Source organism: Microcaecilia unicolor, chromosome 10 (genome assembly GCF_901765095.1).
Source record: "Microcaecilia unicolor chromosome 10, aMicUni1.1, whole genome shotgun sequence".
NCBI classification, from domain to species: Eukaryota; Metazoa; Chordata; class Amphibia; order Gymnophiona; family Siphonopidae; genus Microcaecilia; species Microcaecilia unicolor.
The window spans coordinates 23194933-23216021 of record NC_044040.1 but is presented as its reverse complement, the minus strand read 5'-3'; the positions used below and the strand labels follow the sequence as shown (position 1 = coordinate 23216021).

General features: G+C 42.7%; 1 protein-coding gene across 1 annotated transcript in view; it reads right to left on the bottom strand.

Moving 5' to 3' along the window:
- The window catches only part of PPP6R2 (protein phosphatase 6 regulatory subunit 2), a 194663-nt gene that overhangs the window by 120028 nt on the left and 53546 nt on the right, over window positions 1-21089 (bottom strand). Inside the window, 2 exon segments of the mRNA XM_030215776.1 lie at window positions 2482-2631; window positions 19139-19295. The gene's annotated coding sequence lies outside the window, so the exon portion shown is untranslated.

Sequence of the window (21089 nt, the reverse complement as noted above, 5' to 3'; positions counted from 1 at the left end):
AGATAAGACTGGGAAAAAGCCGATACTTGGCAAACCCTTAGAATTAGCAGCCATCAGGATGAATGACTTCACTTCTTACATGAAAATTTTTTTAAGGGAAAAAAACTCCTAAGATAAGTTTACATTGGCTCTCCTTGAAAAGAGCAAGGGGAAGGATTCTTACAAGCTGGAGTGGAGGAGTGGCCTAGTGGTTAGGGTGGTGGACTTTGGTCCTGGGGAACTGAGTTAGATTCCCGGCACAGGCAGCTCCTTGTGACTCTGGGCAAGTCACTTAACCCTCCATTGCCTGCCGCATAGAGCCTGCCATGAGTGGGAAAGCACGGGGTACAAATGTAACAAAAAATAATTATAATACGGCAGCTAATATGAGGTACATAGATTAGGTATACACAGAGAGGTGTTACAGGGAGTTTCATAAGCCATCTGCATTTCTTACTGTGTTCCATTTTAGGACTTCTAGACCAGTGCTTCTCAGCCCGCTCTCCTGCAGGCATACCTAGCCAGTCGATTTTCAGTATTACCATAATGAATATGCATGAGGTAAATTTGCACATATTGAAAACCTATGATATGCAAGTTTCTCTCATACATATTCATTATGACAATCCTGAAAACTCAAATAGGCTAGGTGGGCCCTTCAGAAGAGAGCTGAGAAGCATCTTTGATGGCTTCTCTCCTAAAAGCTTGTAAATGGTGGAAAAGCATGGTACAGATTTCTACCAGTATTTCACCTTTACTTTCCATTCAGGGTAATCCAGATTTTGCTCTGGTAGTGGGTAAATCTGGTTTTCAAATATGGGGCAACAAAGGCTACACGACCCTAGGTCAGCTAGTGAATGTAATAAAGGTTTATTTCCACCCTTCAAGCAGAAAAAAACAGAAATGGGAAATACCAATCAATTACTGCAATTCAGACACTATTTTGATGTCTTGAAAAGTAGGGATGTAAAGAGTTTGCAACTGTGTTAAAAGGATTTAGCTTCTTTACCTCCCAAATTCAACAAATTAGCAAGATGGTTTAATACATGTACTGAAGAAAAGGATAGGCACACTTGGTAGACCTCCACATAGGCGTATCAGGAGGTGACAGATAACTTTCTGATGAAACTATAAGGAATTTTTTTTTTAATTAAACCAGTCAAAAATGTAGATTTACAAGAAACCAATTTAGGAATCTACACAAATTTACAGCACTAAAGCAAAAGGAGGTTTGAATGAAGCCCAAAGATAATAAAAAGTATAAAAGGTAAAATACACTTGGGGACTATAAAGCATTCACTCTATTAATTGGGTGAAATGGAAGCATTGGATACTTTGAAATATCAAAGGCTAAAAAAAAATATTTAAAAAAATTATGGCCCTCCTATTAATCAAGAAAGTGATATTGAAGTTTTGGATAAAAAGTACCATTGCCTTTTCAATGAAGGGTATAGGCTATAGGTGAAATGACTCATTTCGAATTACACTCTTAAAACAAAATATAAACTATGTGGATGCTGTGTAACAGGTGTGGTTTCAATTTCTAGACGTATGTCAGTCATGAGGATACGTCTGTGACCAATGGATGATTATTCATATTTTTAATGTGTGAAATTGAAAGTTTTATTTACACTATTTATTTATTTTTGTTACATTTGTACCCGCGCTTTCCCACTCATGGCAGGCTCAATGCGGCTTACATGGGGCAATGGAGGGTTAAGTGACTTGCCCAGAGTCACAAGGAGCTGCCTGTGCCTGAAGTGGGAATCGAACTCAGTTCCTCAGGACCAAAGTCCACCACCCTAACCACTAGGCCACTCCTCCACTGTTGCTACTATTTGAGATTCTACATGGAATGTTGCTATTCCACTAGCAACATTCCATGTAGAAGTCGGCCCTTGCAGATCATCAATGTGGCCGCGCAGGCTTCTACATGGAATGTTGCTAGTGGAATAGCAACATTCCATGTAGAATCTCAAATAGTAGCAACATTCCATGTAGAATCTCCAATAGTAGCAACATTCCATGTAGAATCTCCAATAGTATCTATTTTATTTTTGTTACATTTGTACCCTGCGCTTTCCCACTCATGGCAGGCTCAATGCGGCTTACATGGGGCAATGGAGGGTTAAGTGACTTGCCCAGAGTCACAAGGAGCTGCCTGTGCCTGAAGTGGGAATCGAACTCAGTTCCTCAGTTCCCCAGGACCAAAGTCCACCACCCTAACCACTAGGCCACTCCTCCACTCCACTATGAAGCACAGCATGTAGAATGGATATTGGAGAGGGCTGGATGTAGCGAGAGAGGGGGGGCAAAAAAAAATTTAAGGCAGACAATTGCTTAAATAATGTGGAGTTCCTGTTGAGTTCTATTTATTTCTAAAAATATCACCTTTTTACTATTCCTGCAACCTGTTGAGGCAGATGTTACAAAGTATTCATGCTCATGGTTTCTTTTTCAATAAAAAGACTATTAAAAAGAAATTAAAGAATATGTACAGACCTTCTGTAGAAATCTGGCTGGTTTCAATGAAGAAATCTTTGCCACAGACACACACACATTTGGCTTCCTGAACGTAGAGTACACACAGCTTGTGAAAAACGTTCATTCAATGCAAGAGAATGTTCAACCTTTGCTTCTTTTACTGAGGAACTGCATAATGAAGCAAAAAAAGATCCAATTTTAGTGTGTCATAAACAATAAGATTTGATAAATGATGCAATTATGATGCCTGCCCATCTATCTCATGGTAACATAACCAAACTAAAACTGATATGCCAAGGAATCAGGCCATATTATGAAGAAATTCAGCAGACATGGTACCATCAAGGTAAAAGCCAGCCTCTTCCTACCATTGGAGAGTGATTATGTGCCTTTATGAAACAGCCTGTCCAAAAGCTCCTGCACAAAGTTACACCTGTTCCAAGGTAGGAGTAACTTGTGCTCGTATATACTGATTAAAAAAAAATCAGTGCTTATGCTTATATCCTATCCTATATAATAATTCTCACCTCCAACAGGATGTGCTTGGGACCGTGCCTGCCGGAAGTGGTCTGCTAGGCAGGCAAGCACTGACCTCAGTGACAGACAATTTAGCAAAGCAAAACAATCTGAGTGCTGGCCATTAGGACACAGGATTGATAGGAGAGTTTTAAAAGACTGAAGGAACCGAAAGTGTTAAATGGGGGGAGGGGGGAGTTCTGAACGACTGAAAGACATGCAAATTTGGGAAAAGAAAACAATCTCAATGCTGGCCATTAGCACACAGGGTACATAGGAGAGTTTTAAAAGATTGAAGGAACCAAAAGTGTTCAGGGGTGGGGCAAGTTCTGAATGAATGAAAGAAATGAAAATTTACGAGAGGAACACAATCTGAATGCCGGGCATTTGTACACAGGGTAGATAGGACACTTTTTTAAAAAAATGAAGGACATGAAAGTATTACATCTTGGGGGAGGGGTGAGGAGGAAAGCGGTGGGGTATCCGGATACTGGGCGTTAGGGCCACGGGGATACATAGACTTTTGAAAGCCTTAAGGAACCCAAAGTGTGGGAAGGAGGAGGAAAAGGAGGGGAGGGGGCCCTGTCACAAACTCTCATTCTCACACCATGTCACACAGACAGTCTCACTCTGTCACACACCCGCACATTCACTCTGGCGCTCTCTCTCTCTCAAACATACATACTCCCAGGAAAACCTTGCTAGCGCCCGTTTCATTTGTTCCAGAAACGGGCCTTTTTTTACTAGTATTTTATAAAACGCATGCCAAAAGTGTCAATCCCACACCTCTAATTCTCCACCTCTGGGAATGCCTACACACAGGGCACAGAAGCATAAATGCTATGTTTTCCAAGTTCTTTCTTTTACGCACGGATACCACCAGACAATTTTACAAGGGCCTACTTCAGCATGTAAAACACTGCTCCACATGCTTCTAAAAATTATCCCCTTTTTGTCTTCTCCTTTCAAATAAAAGGGAGAGGAGCAGGCAAGCACTCTGATAATGAATGAAAGCTTCCTTATGCACCAAAAGTACTTCTGCTTTTAGTGATAAAAAGGTCAGTATTGCATGGAACTTTTACAATATATTTTCATTAAACTATTTCCAAGGTCTTTAATTGACCCTAACTTACACTTTTAAAAATTACCTTAGTTTTTCCATATAGTATATACTATTCTCTTTAAAAAAATTTAACAAGAAGAATGAGAATACGGAAATACCAGGTTATAACAGGACTCAAGCAGAAGAAGGGGGGGGGGGGGGGGGGAATGTAGGGCTATTGCTTTCAGATATATTAGAATGAGAAGGGAGGGGGAGTCGTCATGCATCTGTTGCAATCTCTACACAAATATTTTTAAAAGCTGTACAAAGGGAATAAAAGTAGGGTTACCATTTTGTGTCCTCTGAAAAAGAGGACACATGTCACACCCCCTGCCCCACCCCTTTTGGATCCTCGTTCCGCCCCTATTCCCCTCCCCTGTCATAGTCCGTCACATACCCCCCCCCGCGCCCCCTGTCACATTTCCCCCCCTCACTTACTATCTAGCATCAATGGAGTCAAAGAGGTAACAGAATTTAAGCAAGCCTGAGCCAGACAAAAAGCGGTCTTAGTGGTAAAAGGAATGGGAAAGACCCACGAAGCGAAACCTGTAACAAAACAGTAATCATGTACAAATGAGAGACTAGGTGGGCCAAATGGCTCTCCCCTATCGACATCTTTCTGCCTTTCTTTGTGGAATTTTACACAACACGAGCTACAGACGAACTGCACAAAAAATGCAAAACAGCAGACACTTATGCGTGTACACAAGCCTCCCTGCCCCCCCATGCCCGCAGGTGCCGGGCTAAAGACCGTTGGTCCTGCAGTTGGTGGCTCTAGTGAGGGGGGAGTGAGCAGCGAAGTAGCGGAGCTTTTTGACTTTATGTTACCACTGCTTTACTGTACCATAGGTGGCAACTGCTCGCCATCTCCTTGAAACCTTAGCGCTCCATACCTCTATCTCAGTGGCTCCGCGCGGCACTACATGACAGCAGGTGAAAGAAAAGTAGGCAAGAAGCACTGCTTCCCTGCCACCGCCACAGGCTGCCTTGCAAACCCAAAACAAACTCACCAAGCTCTCCGTCTCTACCGGACAACAACAACGCGCTCTAGGATTGGTCCCCACGGACTTCCCTTCTTCGATCGAGTAAAGTGCTCTGCGATTGGCTCTTTCGAGAAATCCAGATGGAGCGTCTACGTTTGCGTTTCAAGCCTCCCTCGACCTCCTGTGACTGAGAGGGCTAGGAGAATAGAAACTGGTGTCGAATAGTCGCGCGCTGGTAGTAATGGTAGTTTTGGGCAGTATTTTCTCATGTTTTTTTTCTTGCCGATTACAACATTCACTCGTATTAATGTGTTAGATTACATTTGGGATGGAGTTATTTTTTTCTAGACTGTCAATTTTGTTTAGATTGGAGCAGCAGTTCTCCAAAGGGAGGGAGCCTTCCTGCCTCAGTACTAGGGTTACCATTCGTCCCGACGAAACCCGGACAAATCGGGGAAATGCGGAAATCCGCCCGGACTCCCCACGGTGCCCTCAAAAAGAGGACATGTCCGGGGAAATCCGGACGAATGGTAACCCTAAATAAAAGTGAAAAGTCATAAGTACCGCCATACTGGGAAAAGACCAAGGGTCCATCAAGCCCAGCATCCTGTCTCCGACAGCGGCCAATCCAGGCTTCAAGAACCCGGCAACCCCCCCCCCCCCCCCCCCAAAAAAAATTTAATGTTCAATGGACTTTTCCCTCAGGAATCTGTCCAAACCCCCTTTAAATTCCGTAACCCCCTTTAAATTCCATAAGGCCAGCTGCTGTCACTACATTCTCCAGCAAGTTAAGGGAGGGGATGGTGCTTGGCGCATGTGCTCAAGAGTTGTGTGTTAAGCACAGCTCTTGAGCATGCCTAGAATATCTGAGAATGGAAGGAGGAGGAAGAGATGCTGGTTCCCAGCTCCGGACTTCTGGCAGTGGCTCCCAAATGGAACTCTTTCCCAAGAGAGCATGGTGCCCCAAAAGATGAGATTGTAGTAAGTGTTTTTTTTTTTAATTAAAAAATAAGTTACAGCTTTAGCAAACTGAAGTGCTGAGCCTGGCTCCTAGTCTCAGTAGCTCCAACACCCCAGATCCACTTAGAATTTTTTTTTTTTGGGGGGGGGGGGGGGGGGGGAGGGGAGGGGGCATCATCCGATGTAGTTTGGTGCTTCAGTTCAAGCGGACATTTTATAAGGCTTAACAATTTTCCAAATCGAAACACTGATGTGGGGCTGCTTCACAACCCTTAGAGTTTGCAGTGGTATGGGCACCCTTGTGGAGTCACAAATCCCCCCCCCCCCTAAATGGGGAATATATGGATTTTGGTGGAAAAGGTACTACAAAAAAATAGCAACTTGTGTCATCTACTGACGATGGACACCTGAGACTCCAGCTCCTGATCTATCCCCACTGAGTTTAACCTACTTTTGAGTACAACCCCCCCCCCCCCCCCCCCAGTAAAACACTTAGAAACCAGTAGGCAGGGGGGGGGGGCACTCACAAATCCAACAGTATGGCCACATACAGAATCACTGCACCATAACAACCCTTCACTTTAAGCTAATTTTTCACAATGAAACTGAAGGCAAACGTATGTTTGTTTCCTGCTTAAATGGAGACTTTCCCAAATGCAAACTGTACCGTGAGCCCACACAGACCGTGGGGATCTTCAGAGAAGAGAGGAAGAATTTATCTTTCTAGAAGAAACTGAAAGGGACCCTTCCTCATTTGAGATCTTCAGCTAGTGACTAAGAAAAAAAAAACATAGCCTGAAGTCAAAATCTGGGGTAAACTGAGATGTCAGTTTCATTCACCCCTTGTTATTTTTAGCCGATATCTGCGATTGTTATCCCATGAAGGGGATTTATTTGCTCATTCCCTTGCATGGGAAGATAATATGTCAATGCAGCCTTCTATCTAAAGTGTGCTGGTCAGCAGTGCATTGTCATTTGCACATACAAAAGGAATGCAGGTTCTTTTGTATGCTCTGTCATGCATTACAAAGGGTATGCCCTGCTCCTCTCCAGAGTTAAGATGTTAACTGTTAAATTTGGTTGGCTTTTAAATTATAAATGGTTTGGTAAGGGTAAATGGCAGGGCTGCCTTAAACTGTCTGTGTCTAGTTAAACTCAAACAAGCATCTTTGGCTCTCACACATTTTTGGGGATAGATGGGGGAGGGTACAAAAAGCATTTGATCTGTACTTGGTTTAAAGATGTGGATTGGGTAATTCACGCTTGTGATTCTCTCTTATCAGAGGGAAAGCAGGAAAAACCTCTCCTTAAGTCCAAAGGGAATGCGTCCAGAAAAGCAGAGGATGACTCATGACTTATAGAGAGAGGCTGTATAGAGAGAGGTGTGACCAGCAGAAGAAAGGGGGTGTTGATGCCCCTGTATAAGTCGTTGGTGAGGCCCCACCTGGAGTATTGTGTTCAGTTTTGGAGGCCGTATCTTGTTAAAGATGTAAAAAGAATTGAAGCGGTGCAAAGAAAAGCTATGAGAATGGTATGGGATTTGCGTTACAAGACGTATGAGGAGAGACTTGCTGAACTAAACATGTATACTCTGGAGGAAAGGAGAAACAGGGGTGATATGATACAGACGTTCAAATATTTGAAAGGTATTAATCCGCAAATGAACCTTTTCCGGAGATGGGAAGATGGTAGAACGAGAGGACATGAAATGAGATTGAAGGGGGGGCAGACAAGAAAAATGTCAGGAAGTATTTTTTCACGGAGAGAGTAGTGGTTGCTTGGAATGCCCTCCTGTGGGAGGTGGTGGAAATGAAAACGGTAACGGAATTCAAACATGCGTGGGATAAGCATAAAGGAATCATGTGCTGAAAGAATGGATCCTCAGGAGCTTAGTCAAGATCGGGAGGCGGGGCTGGTGGTTGGGAGGCGGGGATAGTGCTGAGCAGACTTACAGTGGTGGAAATAAGTATTTGATCCCTTGCTGATTTTGTAAGTTTGCCCACTGACAAAGACATGAGCAGCCCATAATTGAAGGGTAGGTTATTGGTAACAGTGAGAGATAGCACATCACAAATTAAATCCGGAAAATCACATTGTGGAAAGTATATGAATTTATTTGCATTCTGCAGAGGGAAATAAGTATTTAATCCCTCTGGCAAACAAGACCTAATACTTGGTGGCAAAACCCTTGTTGGCAAGCACAGCGGTCAGACGTCTTCTGTAGTTGATGATGAGGTTTGCACACATGTCAGGAGGAATTTTGGTCCACTCCTCTTTGCAGATCATCTCTAAATCATTAAGAGTTCTGGGCTGTCGCTTGGCAACTCGCAGCTTCAGCTCCCTCCATAAGTTTTCAATGGGATTAAGGTCTGGTGACTGGCTAGGCCACTCCATGACCCTAATGTGCTTCTTCCTGAGCCACTCCTTTGTTGCCTTGGCTGTATGTTTTGGGTCATTGTCGTGCTGGAAGACCCAGCCACGACCCATTTTTAAGGCCCTGGCGGAGGGAAGGAGGTTGTCACTCAGAATTGTACGGTACATGGCCCCATCCATTCTCCCACTGATGCGGTGAAGTAGTCCTGTGCCCTTAGCAGAGAAACACCCCCAAAACATAACATTTCCACCTCCATGCTTGACAGTGGGGACGGTGTTCTTTGGGTCATAGGCAGCATTTCTCTTCCTCCAAACACGGCGAGTTGAGTTCATGCCAAAGAGCTCAATTTTTGTCTCATCTGACCACAGCACCTTCTCCCAATCACTCTCGGCATCATCCAGGTGTTCACTGGCAAACTTCAGACGGGCCGTCACATGTGCCTTCCGGAGCAGGGGGACCTTGCGGGCACTGCAGGATTGCAATCCGTTATGTCGTAATGTGTTACCAATGGTTTTCGTGGTGACAGTGGTCCCAGCTGCCTTGAGATCATTGACAAGTTCCCCCCTTGTAGTTGTAGGCTGATTTCTAACCTTCCTCATGATCAAGGATACCCCACGAGGTGAGATTTTGCGTGGAGCCCCAGATCTTTGTCGATTGACAGTCATTTTGTACTTCTTCCATTTTCTTACTATGGCACCAACAGTTGTCTCCTTCTCGCCCAGCGTCTTACTGATGGTTTTGTAGCCCATTCCAGCCTTGTGCAGGTGTATGATCTTGTCCCTGACATCCTTAGACAGCTCCTTGCTCTTGGCCATTTTGTAGAGGTTAGAGTCTGACTGATTCACTGAGTTTGTGGACAGGTGTCTTTCATACAGGTGACCATTGCCGACAGCTGTCTGTCATGCAGGTAACGAGTTGATTTGGAGCATCTACCTGGTCTGTAGGGGCCAGATCTCTTACTGGTTGGTGGGGGATCAAATACTTATTTCCCTCTGCAGAATGCAAATAAATTCATATACTTTCCACAATGTGATTTTCCGGATTTAATTTGTGATGTGCTATCTCTCACTGTTACCAATAACCTACCCTTCAATTATGGGCTGCTCATGTCTTTGTCAGTGGGCAAACTTACAAAATCAGCAAGGGATCAAATACTTATTTCCACCACTGTATACAGTCTGTGTCAGAGCCAGTGGTGGGAAGCGGGACTGGTGGTTGGAGGCGGGGATAGTGCTGGACAGACTTGTACGGTCTGTGCCAGAGCTGGTGGTTGAGAGGCAGGGCTGGTGGTTGGGAGGTGAGGATAGTGCTGGGCAGACTTATACGGTCTGTGCCAGAGCCGGTGGTTGGGAGGAGGGGCTGGTGGTTGGGAGGCAGGGATAGTGCTGGGCAGACTTATACGGTCTGTGCCCTGAAGAGCACAGGTACAAATCAAAGTAGGGTATATACAAAAAGCAGCAAATATGAGTTATCTTGTTGGGCAGACTGGATGGACCGTGCAGGTCTTTTTCTGCCGTCATCTACTATGTTACTATGTTATGACTTCCACATGTGGTTGGCGAGCAGAAGATCTTTATTGAAGCACCGAATAAAGGCCTGACCAGGGGCCATGTTTCGGCAGTCGGTCTGTCTGCATCAGGGGTCTGATATACCCACACTGGGTACTTTTCTTTTTTGTTTTCTGCTGGTTTTGTCTTTAACCGGCCAAGTTTATAGCCACTTACCAGGATAACCGACTTTGGTGACTTAAGCTGCCGGTTTTTGTTTGTTGTTTTTAAAGAGTACTTTCTTATGTAGTCACAAGCAATGGCCTTACGTCTTTTAGGAGGACTTTTTTAGGTTATATCTGTCTCCTTATATGATACATCTCCTCCCAGCATCAGAATCAACACATTATTCTCTAGAGGTGGGTAATCATTCATCACTTTGCATTACAGTCACGTGGCTGTCTCGCTAATAACCATACATTATCAATATTTACATGTATCCTTTTAAGTGCCCATGTATTTTATGTACCAGCATATAGTTCATTTCTATTTACATAATTTTTATCAGCTCTTGATTTTTATTGATGTATTTATATGAATCATTGATTTCTTCTTTGTATGGTGTTTTATTTGTATATATTAATTTTGTATTCATTTTAATTTGTACAGTGTGTGTATCAGACCCCTAATGCAGGCGGACAGACCACCAAAGCACGACCCCGTGTCGGGCCTATATTCGGTGCTTCAATAATGATCTTCTGTTCCCCAACCACGTGTGGAAGTCATGAGTCATCCTCTACTTTTCTGGATATTCCCTATGTTCTTTCTTATCAGTCAGCTGAAGTCTGGCGATGTTGGAAATGTCAAAATTGAATCAAATCAGGAGCAGGGAGTTCCTATTTGCTTGGGATATAGAATATATTCCAAACAATTTCACTGCTCACAATGCAAGATGTCCAATCATACAAAAATGAAAACAGGCTCTAAATGGTTACCCTCTATTGATTTTGGAATGCTTCAATGTTATTTTGTAATTCATTAAGCCTTCTAAGTATATTGGGGAATAAGACTCACTTCACCAGGGACCTTACTTAAGAGTCAAAGTCTGGCATTCTTTGCTTGAATGAAACCTTGGTTGGTCCAGGAGACACTGCCAAAACTGTAACTAATGTATCTTCAGTTTAAAAAGTCTTTCTGCTCACTTAATCAGGGTCATGCTTTAGATATGATCTTTGAATTACTGACCTCAATAAGGGTGGGACTCTATCTCCACAAGATTTCAGGACTGACCAAGTTATTAATATTTAAAATGAACCATCAACCCCCAGAAATGGGAATTTGCAATCTATAGATAAACACAAGAACTTTTCTAAAGTCAATTCTAAAGATAGCATGATTCTTCTAGAGTTGTTTTCCTTCAATTTAACACAGGGAGATGAAGCAATGCTGGTTGATTTATGGAGTTACATTAACAGTTGGCTTCAGTAATAACTAGGCAGGATTACACAGACACAGGAAATCTCCCGATTTGGCTCCATGAGGGGCTTAAACTAATAAAACAGCAGGGAATACAACTGGAACATTGCTGGAAAAAAAGATTCAAGTTATCTAAGGACGGATGAAAAAGGCATAAGAGATTCTATAAAAACAAAGTGAGAGAGAGGCCAAATTGATGCAGCAGAAAATAGGTACAATTTTTAAGACCCTTCAGTCTCTTGGAAGCTTCTACATCAGCTGTTCCAAGTCAAAATTTACAATTTATAGTGGAAGGATTTGGATCCTATGTTTCAAATAAAGTAGATAAAATCTGGTCATTGATTATGGTAGCTGCTGCAGATAAGATGTTGCATCCCATCTTCATATGGAATGGAATGGAAAACAAAAATGAGGATGTTATAATGCCTTTGTATCGCTCCATGGTGCGACCGCACCTCGAATATTGTGTTCAATGATCGCCGCATCTCAAAAAAGATATAGTGGAATTAAAAAAGGTCCAGAGAAGGACGTCGAAAATGATAAAGGGAATGGGACGACTTCCCTATGAGGAAAGGCTAAAGCGGCTAGGGCTCTTCAGCTTGGAGAAAAGGCGGCTGAGGGGAGATATGATAGAGGTCTATAAAATAATGAGTGGAGTTGAATGGGTAGATGTGAAGCGTCTGTTCACGCTTTCCAAAAATACTAGGACTAGTAGGCATGCAATGAAGCTACAATGTAGTAAATTTAAAACGAATTGGAGAAATTTTTTCTTCACTCAACGTGTAATTAAACTCTGGAATTCGTTGCCAGAGAATGTGGTAAAGGCAGTTAGCTTAGCAGAGTTTTAAAAAGGTTTGGACGGCTTCCTAAAGGAAAAGTCCATAGACCGTAATTAAATGGACTGGGGAAAACCCACTATTTCTGGGATAAGCAGTATAAAATGTTTTCTACATTTCTGGGATCTAGCCAGGTATTTGTGACCTGGATTGGCCACTGTTGGAAACAGGATGCTGGCCTCGATGGACCTTTGGTCTTTCTCAGTATGGCAATACTTATGTACTTATCTAACAGTTTCTTTGTTCAGGCTAGTTTAATATCAGAATTTCAGACAGCTGGAGATTCTGAGATAACAAGTTTCTTTAACTTACTATAGTCCAACTCATGCATGCTGGACATGTTTCCAATGAGGCTATTAACTCAAATGGGAGAATATATTATTCCACTGCTAGTTTTCAACTCAAGATCAGTTATCAGATTCTTTAAAACATATATTATTAATCAGACTTCTACTGAAAAAGCAGTGCCTATAGTCAATGGACTAATGAGGGCATCGCCCTTTCTCTAATCTCTCTTTTCTTAATGAAAAGGTGGCTTATAGTCAGTTATACAAAAAAAAGCACAAAGGGTCTCCAAGAATGTGCTGGCATCCAAAGCTTATTGAAGGACCCAACGTGGCCATATTTCAGTGGGACACCTGTATCAGGGATCATCAACCTAAGTTTTACAATCAGAAAATTGTCCTCAGTTCCTTCAAAAATCAGTGGACATTACCAACACAAAGTTTAAAACATAGCCAATTTGCACAATTAAGTAGAAAACAAGACTCTAGTATGTCAAGTCTTTAGTTTGTCTGATAATTTTTGAGAAAATGTGCTAGCTATGATCTACATCTGTTCTTGTTGTTTTGGTTTTTTTTTTTTTTTTTTTTTGGGGGGGGGGGGGGGGGGGGGTTGTAAATCCAGGACAAGTTTACATAAGAACTGCCATACAGTATCAGACTAAAGGTTCATGAGGGTCATGTATGAAGAGTGTCACATATGCAAGCATTGTCTGTCAGGTGTACAGTGCTGCGTGTGCCTTGTAACGCTATAGAAGTGATAAGTAGTAGTAGACTCCATTCCTTTTATCTCGCTGCACCTCACGTCTGGAATAGACTTCCCAAGTCTATGCGTCTAGCCCCGTCTTTGGCCGTTTTCAAGTGCAAACTCAAAACCCACCTCTTTACCACTGCATTTGACTCCTAACTCACTTGCCCTGTCCTTTATCCTCACCTCTTTATTCCCTACCCTTAATTGTTCTGTCTGTTTACCTGTCTTTGAGGCAGATGTACTAAACCTTAACGACCCTGTAACGACCCCCTTAACGAAGAAATTTTGAACCGTAGCATGCATTAAAGACCATTTTCCGAAGATGCTTGCAGCTAACGAAAACGGAATGCAAAAGAGTAAACTACCATTGAAATGTGGACAATTTGGAATGCACTAACCATACCGAAGATTGCAACGATTCATTTACCGTCTACAATTTTACGTGAGCTCAGACCTGTCGTTAAGGCCTGAGCTGTCATCTCTCCGCTTCCCCCTGCACCTCAAAACAAGCTGGCAAAAAAAAAAAAAAAAAGATCGGGAGGGGGCAAAGACGCTCGTCAGGAGCGTCCTTCATGGACGGCCTTGCCCCCCCCCCCCCCCCCCCACCGCCCGAGTTCGCCGCTTCTCCCTGCATCCAAACAGATAAAAATCCAAAAATCAAAACTTTTGAGGCTGGCCCGAGCACCCCTCCCTTTCTCTCTTTCCCAGCCCCGCCTGCCATCCTACCGGGACCGTGCAGCGCCTGTGAGGCAAGAAGAAAAGCAAGAACAGCAGCTCAGCTAATGCCTTCCAGTCTTTGGCGTCTCTCATTTTATCATAGTTGCCCTTTTGAAAATTAAATGCTGCTACAGTAGATTTGCTTAATGACTTCACTGGGGTAACAGAAATCACCAATTATTATTATTATACTGTTACCAATTTGCCAGCTTTTCTAATTTCTGTTAACATTTCTTCAGCTGTCAGTTCATTCTGTCCTGGCGGACGGTAGTACAGCTCTACCAGAATAGTCCTACCCTTCACACATGGAAGAACAGCAACCAAAATATAGTAACATAGTAACATAGTAGATGACGGCAGAAAGAGACCTGCACGGTCCATCCAGTCTGCCCAACAAGATAACTCATATTTGCTACTTTTTGTATATACCCTACTTTGATTTGTACCTGTGCTCTTCAGGGCACAGACTGTATAAGTCTGCCCAGCACTATCCCTGCCTCCCAACCACCAGCCCCGCCTCCCACCACCGGTTCTGACACAGACCGTATAAGTCTGCCCAGCACCATCCCCACCTCCCAACCACCAGTCCCGCCTCCCAACCACCGGCTCTGGCACAGACTGTATAAGTCTGCCCAGCACTATCCTCGCCTCCTAACCACCAGCCCTGCCTCTCAACCACCGGCTCTGGCACAGACCGTACAAGTCTGTCCAGCACTATCCCCGCCTCCCAACCACCAGTCCCGCTTCCCACCACAGGCTCTGTTTTTGTTACATTTGTACCCCACGCTTTCCCACTCATGGCAGGCTCAATGCGGCAGGCAATGGAGGGTTAAGTGACTTGCCCAGAGTCACAAGGAGCTGCCTGTGCCGGGAATCGAACTCAGTTCCTCAGTTCCCCAGGACCAAAGTCCACAACCCTAACCACTAGGCCACTCCAAAATGATAGAGGGGATGGAACTCCCATATGAGGGAAGGCTAAAGAGGTTAGAGCTCTTCAGTTTGGAAAAGAGACAGCTCAGGGGGGATATGATTGAGGTCTACAAAATTGTGAGTGGTATTGAGCGGGTAGAGGTGAATCAATTTTTTTACTTATTCAAAAAAAGTACAAGGACCAGGGGACACTCAATGAAATTGAATGGAAATACTTCTAAAACAAATAGGATAAAATATTTTTTCACTCAAAGAATAGTTAAGCTCTGGAACTCGTTACTGGAGGATGTGATAACAGTGGTTAGTGCATCTGGGTTTAAAAAAAAAAAAGGTTTGGACACGTTCATGGAGGAAAAGTCCATAGTCTGTTATTGAGACGGACATGGGAGAAACCACTGCTTGCCCTGGGATTGGTAGCATGGAATGGTGCTTCTAACTGGGTTTCTGCCAGGTACTTGTTATCTGGATTGGCCAGATACTGTGCTAGATAGACCATTGGTCTGACCCAGTACGGCTATTCATATGTTCTTATGTCTGTTCTGACTTAAATACCAACCTCTCATCCTTCTCTTTCCATCTCTCCTTAATTTTATCCCTCCTTACCCTTTCTCCCAAATTACACTATCCTATCCTGTCTACCCTCTTTTATCCTAGTCATATATTACTTATCATACACTACTAAGCCCTACTTTACATTGTTTTACTACTGTTTTATTAAAATTCTATTAACTTTGTATTTCAAATTACTATGTAAGCCGCACTAAGCCTGCATTATGTGGGAAAGCGCGGGGTACAAATGTAATAATAATAATAATGTTCTTAATTTGATCCACTCTTATCACTGTGATATAATTTGTAACCTGATAACATACTATGAATGACCAGAGCATGGGTAGGAATTAATCATTTACCTAAGCTGAAGGATCATCAAACACTAGTGCATGCCTTTCTTTTAAGAAAGCTTGATTTTTGCAAGGTACTGTACAATAGCCTAAAGGGGACATCAATCAAAAAACTGTAGCTTATAAAGCACACCATTATTAAACTGCTTTATAACAGTCAGAGGTTTAGCTAGGCCTTCCTGTTAACAACACAGCTCTGGCTACCAAATTGCTTTAGAGTTTTATATAGCAAGCTTCCTCAGTATTTTGCCAATCTTGTTAAATATCTATGCCTCCCGGATTGCTTCATTCTGCCCAAAGTAAGTCCCTTCAGGTTCCCACGAAATTTGTTTTTTTTGTCTTGCCCTTGTTTTATGGAATGTCCTCCTGCTAGAATTAAAAGAAGACCTATTACTCCAAGTATAAGATTTAACACTATGGTTTTTCTGATAGGCTTTTTCCTATTGGAGGGGTAGCGCTGAATTCTACAACAGGATAACTGTCTAATGCTATGGCAGAGCCTGACAGTTGCATTTGAACATGGGCTATGGTTGTCTTTTTTTTTTTTTTTTTCTGATGCTGAATGTTGTTTAAAGTTGGTCTTCTGAACTGTTAAAAATAGACAAGACATCCAACTTAAGATGTAGTTTTCTTTTACCTTTCCACCTTATTTGTATTTATTGCATATGTTCTTTTGTATTGTATGCTTCATCTGGTTTGTTCATATTTTAAAGTGGGGGATGGGACTTGATATACCACATATCTCTGGTTATAATCAAAGTAGTTTACATATTATAACACAGGTATTTATTTTGTACCTGAGGCAATGGAGGGTTAAGTGGCATGCCCAAAGTCACAAGGAGTTTTTGTTTTTTTTAATTTGTACCTCGCGCTTTCCCACTCATGGCAGGCTCAATGTGGCTTAGGTACTTATTTGTACCTGAGGCAATGGAGGGTTAAGTGACTTGCCCAGAGTCACAAGGAGCTGCCTGTGCCTGAAGTGGGAATCGAACTCAGTTCCTCAGGACCAAAGTCCACCACCCTAACCACTAGGCCACTCCTCCACGTTTGCTACTATTTGAGATTCTACATGGAATGTTGCTATTCCACTAGCAACATTCCATGTAGAAGTCGGCCCTTGCAGATCACCAATGTGGCCGCGCAGGCTTCTACATGGAATGTTGCTAGTGGAATAGCAACATTCCATGTAGAATCTCCAATAGTAGCAACATTCCATGTAGAATCTCCAATAGTATCTATTTTATTTTTGTTACATTTGTACCCTGCGCTTTCCCACTCATGGCAGGCTCAATGCGGCTTACATGGGGCAATGGAGGGTTAAGTGACTTGCCCAGAGTCACAAGGAGCTGCCTGTGCCTGAAATAGGAATCGAACTCAGTGCCCCAGGACCAAAGTCCACCACCCTAACCACTAGGCCACTCCTCCACTGTTGCTACTATTTGAGATTCTACATGGAGTGTTGCTATTCCACTAGCAACATTCCATGTAGAAGTTGGCCCTTGCAGATCACCAATGTGGCCGCGCAGGCTTCTGCTTCTGTGAGTCTGACGTCCTGCACATACGTGCAGGACGTCAGACTCACAGAAACAGAAGCCTGCGCAGCCTTCTACATGGAATGTTGCTAGTGGAATAGCAACATTCCATGTAGAATCTCCAATAGTAGCAACATTCCATGTAGAATCTCCAATAGTATCTATTTTATTTTTGTTACATTTGTACCCTGCGCTTTCCCACTCATGGCAGGCTGAATGCGGCTTACATGGGGTAATGGAGGGTTAAGTGACTTGCCCAGAGTCACAAGGAGCTGCCTGTGCCTGAAATGGGAATCGAACTCAGTTCCCCAGGACCAAAGTCCACCACCCTAACCAGTAGGCCACACCTCCACTGTTGCTACTATTTGAGATTCTACATGGACTGTTGCTATTCCACTAGCAACATTGCATGTAGAAGTCGGCCCTTGCAGATCACCAATGTGGCCGTGCAGGCTTCTATATGGAATGTTGCTAGTGGAATAGCAACATTCCATGTAGAATCTCCAATAGTAGCAACATTCCATGTAGAATCTCCAATAGTATCTATTTTATTTTTGTTACATTTGTACCCTGCGCTTTCCCACTCATGGCAGGCTGAATGCGGCTTACATGGGGCAATGAGGGTTAAGTGACTATGCCCAGAGTCACAAGGAGCTGCCTGTGCCTGCAGTGGGAATCGAACCCAGTTCCCCAGGACCAAAGTCCACCACTCTAACCACTAGGTCACTCTTCCACGGGGACTGAATCCAGTTTCCCTGATTATCGGGCCACTGCACCACTCGTTACTGTACACTGTTTTACCATTTCAGAAAAAAAAAAAAAAACAGTTTATCAAATTTTGTAATTAAACTTTTCACAAGAAATATAGATGTCAGTGGTTAGTCTCAGAATAAGCCTTGTATCAGCTAAGAGGCCTAGGTGGTAAAAAGGAGTCTAACAGCAACCATCTTTCACTACCTGGTTCTGCTATGTACCTAACTGGTCAATAAAGGGCAACAACTGATCCAGACCTGGGAAATACAAAGTTCTCACATAGACAATCAGAATGGCTACTTTGGAAATCGGGATATTTGCACAAAGAACTGATAAGGCCAAAAGTCTTAAGAGAGACCAAGAAAAAACATACTCCTAACATGCTGTATGAGCCTCAAGCTCTCACCTCTAAGCTACTCCTTTTAAACATATTTCCACCCCTTTTATAAATATTCCAAATGAGTCTTATTCTTAGACTCGGGCTGGCTTGCTGCACGGAATCAAGATAGGATAGCTGGAGCCTGGATCCTGTAAATATTCCCTGCTTGGCATCTTTGAAGCTACGCTGGGATCTGCCTGAAGGACAACTGAAGGCTTCCAACAGACTGCGTCTAAAAAGACTATGTAAGGCTGAAGTTGGTTTTATTTTTACTTTGGGTTAGTTAGATCCATCCAGTGTGCTTTGACATGCACAGCTGACTGTAGTGATCTACAATAGTGCCAAGTATAATCCTGAATAAGCTGATCACTGTGAGCTGTAATATGACCCCAGAAACTTTTCAAAAATCCAGACAAGGGACCACCTAGAGCTTATCTAATAGCCCAGATCAGTAATTGTGCAGGGCCTACACTCATATTTGTCTTTGCAAATTATCAAGTTTTGGATTTGTTTATGGGAAGGGGGGAGGAGCAGGAGGTGGGGCAAATAGGATGGAATAAGTATAAAAGAACAGAAGTATGTAATGACTGGTACCATGGATAAGCATGTGAAATTGACTGCAACTGGCTTCAAACCTTGAGGTAATGCAAGTAATTAAGCATGTGTAAACAAAATAAAATAGCTGTATTCACAGACCTTGATAATGTTCGACTTCACAGTAATGAAAGTAAAAATAAGGAGGTTTTTGTAGGATCTTCTGGCATAAAAACGAACAAAGCATGAGCTCCTCTTCCCTCAAAAGATAGTGGTGAGTAAAGGAACAGCTACCGCAGAAGGATCAATCATGGCAGAGCTGCAAAATTTAAAAGAAATATTTAATGCAAACTACTACACAAAACAATAAATTAAAGCTGGACTTGATGGGCTTGACATGCAACTCCTGTTTCTGAATCACATTACTGAAGTTGAAGAAGGAATCACCAATATGACAGGGTATGTGGCCTGGATACCAGTAACAATAAAACAACTCCCTTTACACTGCATGAATCACCAAAGTAATATCAGTACACCTGGCGTTCCCAATTTACTGGTATACCCTTGACCGAAGAACGGTACTTCTTCTAACGGGAGGTCATCCTCTTCTACCGAGAACCTCCAAACAAGCTCAAATTCCCAATTTACAACAAATCATTCTGAAACTGCTTAACGTCCGAGTTGAAAATTAATCTGAGATACAGTATATTCATGCTTCTTCTCACCTGTGATAGAACTATGTTTTAAGCCTGTAAAATTGCCTTTATTAATTCTTACTACGGAATTGCAAGCTGAGACTTTTCTACTCTTTGAAGGAAAAGACCTCAGAAGCTCAGCCTGTGGAGTTTATTATCTACCACAGTAGCTGGGTGAACCTCCTCATTGGTCAAATGACCTTCTTTAAATCTTATTTTTATATTTTTAAAATTTTTTGTATATACTTAAGGAACGTTTCTCCTTCCGACTTTCACTATTTTTTACGTTAGTGTTGTCATATGATTAAATCAGGCACTTAACTGAATGCATCTTTCTACTTGTCAGGTGAGCTCAACAGAGCGTTTATTAATTCTGAAATGCATTTCTCTAGTTTGGCCAGCAGGTGCTGCATGTTTATGTTAAAGCTGTTATAGAAAAGTGAATGCCCTCTCCTAGTTTCACTGTACTGTGGGCAGTTTACTTTTAAAACTTGTTGACTGGGCTCTGATTGGCTTGGAATTTGAAATTACCCAGCAATTGTTGTTGGCTGTTGCTTCAGTCTTAGCCAGGGAGAAAAGAGAGACAGATCTCTTTGCTGAGGCTCAGTGAATTATATGCCCTGATCTCCCCAGGTACCTTATAGGAAGTATGCAAGTGTTTAGTTAGTGTTATAATTGATCCATATTTTAGTTACCTGTTATTGTTTGCTATTTGCACTATTTTGTTCCACTGTTCAATATTTTTAAGAGAGTAAACATAATTGTTTGTTCACCATGCTTGTCTGGACTGATAAAGAATCCTGGTGGTGTGTTAGGTCTGTGAGTGCTTTCTGGAAACTGTGGGACCACTGGGAGTGTGGCTCCAGTAACCTAGAAATCACTGGGGATAGTCGGACAGCGGCAGACTCACCCAGAGGCAGTTGTGACCCAGTAGGTGCGAGGGTGGTGCTAGTGTAGAGCACAAGCAGCAGGTGCAGGTGGACCTGAGCTGTGCTGGGGATAGACCCTCTAAGTGGCCATGGGGTAACCCCAGGAGGGTGGCTAGGCGTTTCGTGACAACACCCCTTACTCAAGAAGAATTACTTGAAACTTACTCTGGCTAAGATTCTCTAGTACCCACAACTAACAAACACAAACTGCAATGAAAGTGAAGGTTCTGTATAAAGTGGAAGGAAGATCCAACACCAAAGTTTCTAACCATGCATCCAGTACTAAAAAGTTTACAATATTGGACAATCTCTATAACAATAGTCATTGATCCTCAGATGGCACTACAGGAGCACGCTAAGTAATCTTATCTGTGTTGGCAATACAGACTTCCTGTTCACCACTGCCTCGCTTTCCCTCTGATTGCTCTGAATGTAAGCTCTTCTGCAATGCTTCACCTTTGAACTTTTAAATTAATAAGCTCTATTTTG